The sequence below is a fragment of the Numida meleagris genome, chromosome 6 (genome assembly GCF_002078875.1).
Source record: "Numida meleagris isolate 19003 breed g44 Domestic line chromosome 6, NumMel1.0, whole genome shotgun sequence".
NCBI lineage: Eukaryota > Metazoa > Chordata > Aves > Galliformes > Numididae > Numida > Numida meleagris.
This window is the reverse complement of record NC_034414.1, coordinates 5906735-5914712: the sequence shown is the minus strand read 5'-3', so window position 1 is coordinate 5914712 and position 7978 is coordinate 5906735.

The following is a 7978-nucleotide window of genomic DNA, read 5'->3' as shown; positions in this document are numbered from 1 at the left end:
CACAGGTTTGCAACTCCATATAAAGGCATGAAAGCCCCTTTTCGCTGCAGAGACTTAGTGTCGCAAGATCCAAAAGCTGGAGGTGAGTTTTGGGGAGAGCAGCAGCTGACGAGGCCCCACACGTTAGTCACCCTGTGATCAGGGAGCAGGCCTAGCGCCAGCCTCCAACCAGAAATTATCCCACCTCATCATGCAGAATTAAAGTGCTTCGTGACGTGGTGGCTTGGCAGCTCGGCCTTGTTTCCAAAATGAGTCGCCCAAAATGAAGCTGGGGCAAAACCACTCCAGCATTTCAAAAATATGGAAGAATCATAGATTCATAGAATCATTAAGGTTGGAAAAGACCTCTAAGATCATCCAGTCCAGCCCCAACCCACCCCCACCATGTCCACTGACCACGTCCCTCAGTGCCACATCTCCACGGTTGTGGAACGCTTCTGGGAACGGTGACTCCACCACGTCCCTGGGCAGCCTGTGCCAGTGCCTCACCACTCCTTCTGAGGAGTTTTTCCTAATATCCATCCTAATTGTTCCTAATATCCAACCTAAAGAAAGCCCCATTTGTGAACACATCTTGTCACCCAGCAGGACAGCGTCCCCTCAGTGGCTGGCTCAGTTCCCCAGCCCGGGGCTACGTTCCCAGCCAGGCTGCAGCCCCACTTCAGGAGCAGCCACCCCGGGCCCCCAGCCCACCCTGCACAGCAACGTGCTCGCACTTGGCGCATTGCTCGGAGATTTGGGGCTGAGGCGTGTTCCTGCGGCTGACACCCAGCCTGGCCTGCCCGTTCCTGCGCATCCCAGTGCAGGGCTGTCATGGCTCATTACCTGTCTGTCTGAGGTTCAAGCCTGGATGACTTCTAATTTTTTGAAGCTTAATGCTGGGAAAACAGAATTGGTTCAGTTCACCTCCTGGATATGTGTGTTTATGATATACAACGTGATATCGCGCACAACCTCCCAGCTGCTTTCATTGCCGAAAAATGGCCCTGCTTTATCCGAAGCAGACCTTTCTAACAGTGTACCAACCGTGTGCGATGAGGAACGTGTCCCCAGCAGACGCCAGAGCCTGGGTGCCATTTGCTCCTGCTCTGTCCAGGCCCACAGCACGCAGTGACTGCAAGCCCCTCGCTGCGCCGTTCTCAGCTGCTTTACAAGGCTGCAGCTAATGTCATAACAAGAATTAAACTGTCTCATCCTATTACGCCCATCGTAGCTGACTTCACTGCCTATTAAGGTGACAGTGCAGTGATTTGAAATTTGTGTTAATTGTTTACCCCGTGTTGCCGAGGCCTTCTTGGGGTGTGTGCGGCAGCCTGCAGGTTTCCTATGGCCATGGATTATCTCTGTGTTCTACTTTTTATGGACTCGCAGAGAATACCCTCATAGTCGGAATCACACCATCTGCCCATGGAGTTCCTTGGCCCATTCATTACCCCACTTGGTCACATTGGAGAACAAACCCATGGGAAGGGCATGGCTGGCTTTGGCAATACAAGGCTTTGAGAGGCTTTTTGCCCTCCCTGATTCCTATCTGCATCCTCTGCCTTCATTTCGTGCTGTGGACAAAAAAAAATGAACTTGTGCACGGGCTGCAACTGGGGCTGAAAATCCTCAGGCGCCCAGCACATTTTGCACAGTTTATAGCTTATAAACGTGGCTGCGATTTGCTAAACTATTGCCGGTTATTTGAGTTCCCAGCGCTTCTACGTGGGGAAAAGCCAAGTCTCCCGGCTGCCATTAGAGAGCATTTCATTAGCACAAGCATTCACTATTTATATTTTGAGCAGAAACGCGCCACTTGCTGCCACGAATAAAGCATAAAGCTCTCCCAGCCTGTTCCTGGCTGTTCCCACACCCAAGCGCTGCACCCAGCATGGTCCTGCGCTGCCAGCGGCATTGCCTGCATTAACACCAACTTTGCTGCCCTCAGAAAGCACCACTTGTTGCCCGCTGGCCTTCAAACGCCCAATTGTTCCCCATCTGTTTGGATGAACTTCTCCCTTGTATGTTCGTCTGGGATTTAATCACGATAAAACTGCACACAATGACAGATTGTGGGCAAGCGAAAGGTGCCGGGCAAGCTCAGTGCGGCACTTCAGCCACTGCCTCTGCGTGCTGTACGGGAGCGAGAGCATGGGGAGCCCAGCAGCCTCCATGCGAGGGGCAAATGCAGGTGGGCACGGGATGGGCAGGATGTGTCCTGGCTCCCTCACTACCCAGCAGCCTCACATCTGCATCCACATCTGCGCCCACATCTGCAGCCGCATTGCATCTTCTGCTGTCAGTCCCTCTAGCACAAGAAGCTGCAAATTGGAGGTAAAATTATTATGGGATTACTCTGAGGCTTTCCTCAAACTTGCAGACGTGGTCTTATTTCTCTTGGCCTCTGCCACCAGCAACCGCCTGAGTCGCTGCTTTAGAGGAAAAGTGCACTTAGCTCTTCTGCGGCTACCGCTTCTCACCCAGGAACATTCGAGGGTGTTTAAGTATTCATGGGGTGTGGAGTTTGGGGATCAGATGGTTTCTGTACTTTTTGCTTGGATTTTTTACCCTTATCTTATGACATCTGCACTCGTTGCTGATGTGACCTACTTAGGAAAGCGCTGGCACCTGCAGCAGCGGAGCATGGCACACCATGGCATAGCGCAGCACGGCACAGTGTGCTGCAGCCCATGAGCCCCGAATCGTGCGGGTGCACGGTGGGACGTGGGCTGTTGGCAGCACCCAGCACTGCTCCCCAGCCCGAGCCTGGCGGAGCTGCAAACATCACTTGCAGGGTTTTTTTCCAGGAATGCACTCCTCTGCGTCCACACTTTGAAAACAAAAGGCAAACAAGTTGCAGCAGACTTTCTCTTGCAAAATGAATTTGTCAAGCTCTGCTGCGTTTTGCTGAAGTGTAAGAAACTGAAATAAAAGTGATCAGAAAGTTAAGAACCTGGCTCCGGGGCAGAGCGCGGCGGGGATTTCGCTGCCTGTTTGCTCTTCCCAACGCTGGAGGTGTGGGCAGGTTTCCTTGTTGCCAGAGGAAATTATTAATGGCTCCAAGACCTTTCCAGATTGATCTTTTCCCTTCACCGTTGCATTCTGCAGATAATGCTCTGATAATGTTTTTCAGACAATAATGAAAATAGCTCAGGAAATCACAATTTTGAGACAGCGTTGGGGCTCTTCCCTTTATTCCATTCCATTTGTCCATCGGCTCTGGCAGCAAATGGAAATTCCCGGTGCCCCCCCGCCAGACATATTTCTGTCTGCGTTCGGCTGCTTTTTTCTACCCCATCTCCTTCTGCTCTGCGTGATCTGTCAATATTGGGTTTCCCTTCATTACACTTTCCCCCCTTAGCGCCTGTTCTTCCTCGCTGATTTCTCCTCCCTTTACCGTTGCCGTTTTCAGGGTTTGCTTTGGTTCAGGACTGCTGCGCTGTGTCTGAAAGCAACGAGCACGGCGGTGTCTGTCACTACAGAGCACTGTTTGCATCAGCTCTGTTTTGGGGCTCCAGCTCCTCATGCACTGCTCGCACCGCACAGCAATTACCCGGCCGAGGCGGTCGGTGAGATGAAGAGCTGTCAATACCACGTCTATTGCAGATGAGGCATCTGCAGGTATGGATCAGAGCAATCTGGCCATTGATTTTGGGATTCTCGCTCCTCCGAGGACAGTGACAAATCCATACGTTGTCCCCAGGTGATGGGTTTTGCCTGTAGATTTCTGATTTCCTCGGGGTGTGCTGGTGTGAAGGGAGTGTCGGTCTCTCGGTGCCAATGGGTAAAGCTTGATTGGAAGAATGGGCACAAACAGTGCAGAGAAAACCCTGCTGTGTGGCTGCTTCTCCTATTAGATCAGCGTCTGTTGAGTCAGCCCTTTGAAAGCCCTTTGTGCTGCAGAAGATCCCATGCAGGTAAGCGTGTCCTTACTGAAAAAGAGAGATTCTCTTCCCTGTGGGGTCGTGTCTGTGTATGTGGGTGCACGAATGCTGTGAGCCCTCTGAACCTGCAGCCCTACACAGTGCCCTGCTCAGTGGGCCCGCAGCCAGCACCAGCGTTGGCGAGGAATGGGTCATCACCACGCACACTGCCAGTGATTGCTGGAAGTATGACATTTGGAGAGAGTACGTCTTCCCCCTGTGCTCCCTGTGATGATGTGTTACAGAAGACGATCGTTCTGTAAGACTTACGGAACTTTTGGCACTGGGGTCGCTTTTATAAAGCGGGACACGGTGGCAAAACACAGGTCCAAGGTAGGAACAAATAGAGGAGCACTGGGACTGCCCATTTTGAAACCAAACGAGGGCCGAGGAGCTGTGAGCTCCCCCTTGTTGGGGGCACACAACAACACCTGCTGGCGCTGCCCAGCTGTGCACTGAGGCCTTCCTGGGTCGAGGGTCCCCTGCCCAGAGCAGCCCTGTGCCACTCCGGCACACAGAGGCTTCGGTGAGAGGGTGGGTTGGAGCGCTTAGCGCACATCCGACCGAAAAAGATGTGACACTGTGAGCAGAGCGCGTGTGAAAGTGTGAACGCGTGGCTGCGGCTGTGCGCGGTGTGTGCGTGCTGCGGGGCCCGGAGCAGCTGGGCCAGGGCCTGCGGGGGCTGTCCTGGGGACTGCACGGTGCCGCATTCATGGGCGTGTGTCCATGTGCTTGTGTGTCTGTATGTCTGCGTGTCTGTATGGGGCAAGGAGGGTGGGCAACGGGGCACCCCAGCTTCATTCCTCCCCCGCGATGTGATGGAGCACCTGACCCGGAATCCTCGCTCTCCAGGCTGACCTCAAGCACTGCCTTTAAGAGTCAGCCTTCCCCAGAGGGGGAGATCCTGCTGCTGCCTCGCCCAAACCTGCTCTAACTCTCTGGGCTCCCATTGTCCTCTTAGCGCAGGATTTTGGCAGAACGCAGCAGAGCTGTGAGCTGGAGGTGGGCTCGGCGCTGCTGTGGGTGAGCTTGGCCATGGGGCCGGAGCCCACGGTGGGGATGGCCCTGTCCGCTCCCTGTGTGGCTCCGTCCGGCCAGCAGCCCGGGTCCCCTCCATGCCCGTGGGTGAGCGTCAGAGCTGTCAGTAATGAGTGAGTGCTGCCGCTCCCCTTGCCTCGGCTGCAGTATTTTTAAAGCTTTTTATTAAAAATTAATTTCTTTATTTTGTCGGAGACCCATTGCTCGGTCACGTGGCTCCCTGTCATGTTTCTATCCTTCCTACTCATATTCGAGTTATGCCATCAAGCTAATATATTGTGACTGCTCTTCTCTCTTGTGACAAAGCCTTGCAGCTGCCTCCAAATCAATAGATGTCAAAGAAATATGAAAACAATCATGACAGAGAACTTAAATCCTGGCTAGAGTCTGCATAATAAAAAATGTGCTTCTGTTCTCAAGGCAGCGGATTAATTTATCCGAAAGTTTAGTCAAATTTTATTCCGGTACCTTTTTCCCAGCAGATAGAGCTACATCTGTTGGGTTTGTAATGTAATTTGTAATTACTGCCCTTCATGTGGTCCAATGCCTTGAACCATCTTTAATTAAAAGCATAATTAAGGGAAGATCTAAAGGAAGACAATTACCAGATGGTCTTTTTTTTAGAAGCGGTTCGTTGCACGGAGGGCGCAGCCTGGTCCGCTTTGGACTCGGGTTAAGGGCCAGAGGGGCTGGGGGGGGGGGGCCGGGCCGGGGCTCGGTGTGGGACAGCCCCTGTCCCGGCTGAGAGAGCGGCGGTGGCCGTGTGAGAGCCCCGGGACGGCCCCCAGACCGCCCCCCCCCCGCACCTGGAGCCTCCGGAGGAGAACGGCCCCGGGAATGGGAAGAAGGCAGCGGAGCGCGGGGCGGTGCGTGAGCTGTCGGGGGGAGCCGGGCTCGAAAAAAAGGAAAACCTCGAGCGGTGGTGTAATGTAAATTAAATTTTTTTTGCTGTATTACGAAGATTTCATTATTTGACTGTTCACATTCAAAGTAATGCAGCAATGAATTGTAATCATTTCAATTATCTTCAAGATAGTTTCTTTAGGACACAAGTTGTCAGAGATAAAGAAGCGCACTCCCGCTCTCCGCGGGTCCATTTTCCGGGCGGTTTGCCGCTCCGCCCGCATCGCTGCCCCGCGCCCCGCCGCCTCCGCGGGGGCTCCGGCCCGGCCGCTCCCCGCCGCCCCTCTGAGTGAACTTCGGCCCACGCTGGGGCTCTTTTTCTTTTCTTTTTTTTTTCTTTTTTTTTTTTCCTCAATTTTTCTCTCCCCACCCCACCCCCCCCTTTTTTATTTTCTCCTTTTTTCTTTTTCCTTTTTGCCTTCCATTTCCTTTCTTTCTTCTTTTTTTCTTTTTTTTTTCCTTCTCTCTTCTTCCTTTTCCCCTGTTCCCTTTCCTCCCTTTTTCTTCCTTCCTTCTTTTGTCCTTTTTTCTTTGTTTTCCTTTTTACTTTCTTTCTCCTTTTTTTTCTTTTCCCCATTTTCTTCTTTCTTTTCTCCTCTTTTCTTTCCTTTTCCTATATTTTCTTCCTTTCCCCCCCATTTTTCTTTCTCTTTCCCATTTTCTTCTTTTATCTTTTTCTTTCCTTTTCCTACGTTTTCCTCCTTTCCCCCCTTTTTCTTTCTGTCTCTTTCCCATATTCTTCTTTCTTTTTTCCCTTTTTTCTTCTTTCTCTTTTTCTTCCTCCCCTTCCCCTCTTTTCTTCTTCTTATTCATTCACTCATTTATTTATTTACTCCGTTTATTTTTCCTGTGCCTTTTCCTTCTCTCTCCGCCCTCCCTTCTGCCCCCGGCCCGGATATTCCCTGCCCCAGTGGCTCTAAGAAGCATCAAACGCGGACGCCCCGCACCCGCACAGCCCCGCACGGCCCCGTCCCACCAGCGCGAAGGCTCTGCGGTCCCTGTCGGAGCGCGAAGCCCAGAACGATCCGGTGCCGCTCAGCTCATTTCTCTCGGCGGCCGTCGGGACCGCCGCAGCCCGGCTCTGCCCGCGCTCTCCGCTTTGGTTGTGTCGGAGCCTCCGCTCCCACTGAGGCTCTTTGCGAATAAAAGAGCGCGTTTGTGCCCATTATTCATATCTCGGGAGTCCCGGGCCTTCACTGTGTTAAAAAAGCCCCGAACGGACAATTCGCCGTCCGCAGATATTATATTTGTGAAACGCGCCTTTGTCGGAGCTTTTAACACCTTCTTATAACGAATCATTTGTTCTTTTCTCTTTAATTTTGATAGACAATTAGCCATCAAATATACACCAGTTGACTGTAACCGAGCATTAAAGTGCCCTTTATTTAACGCTAATTTAGCATGGCCGCTTTGTTTCACTTTGCCATCCGCGGACCAGGTTTTGTGGCACAAATAGGTGCAATTTGGGGGCGCCCCGTCCCTCCCGGCCGCGGCGCTGCGCTTTGTGCCGCGGAGCGGGGCCGCACCGCGCCGAGCGGCACCTGGAGCTGGGGCATTAGCATTGATATGGAGTTAGTTGCGATGTAATCTCCTAAATCTGCCCGAGATTCGGGGAGATAATTACACTTTCGCTGAATTGCCAGGGGTCAGCGTCTCTGTGGACCTGAGGAGTTGATTTACTAACAATGGTGTTACATAAAAAATGGTGTTTGAGATTATAATGTTAATGGATGCAGCCACTGGGGAAAGCGGGCGGGCTCGGCTCATTCGATGGAACTCGCTTCGTGCTTTACACGGATTCAAATCACAGCAGCATTTAATTTAGAGGAACGAGTTCGGCGGTAATTACAGCGCGCGGAAAGGTCGCGGCGCCGGAGGAGGGGGTTTTCCCCAAGTTGGGACGCGGGGTTCTGAGGAACGGCGCTGCCTGTGCCCGGCCGCAGCCGCGGGGCCGGAGCTCCGTATTTGGGATCGCGGGCGCAGCAGAAACCGGCTCGGACTAAGAAGAAGAATTAAAAAAGAAGAAGAAAAATAGAATAGAATAGAATAGAATAGAATAGAATAGAATAGAATAGAATAGAATAGAATAGAATAGAATAGAATAGATAACTAGGAAAGAAGAGAAGAGAGGA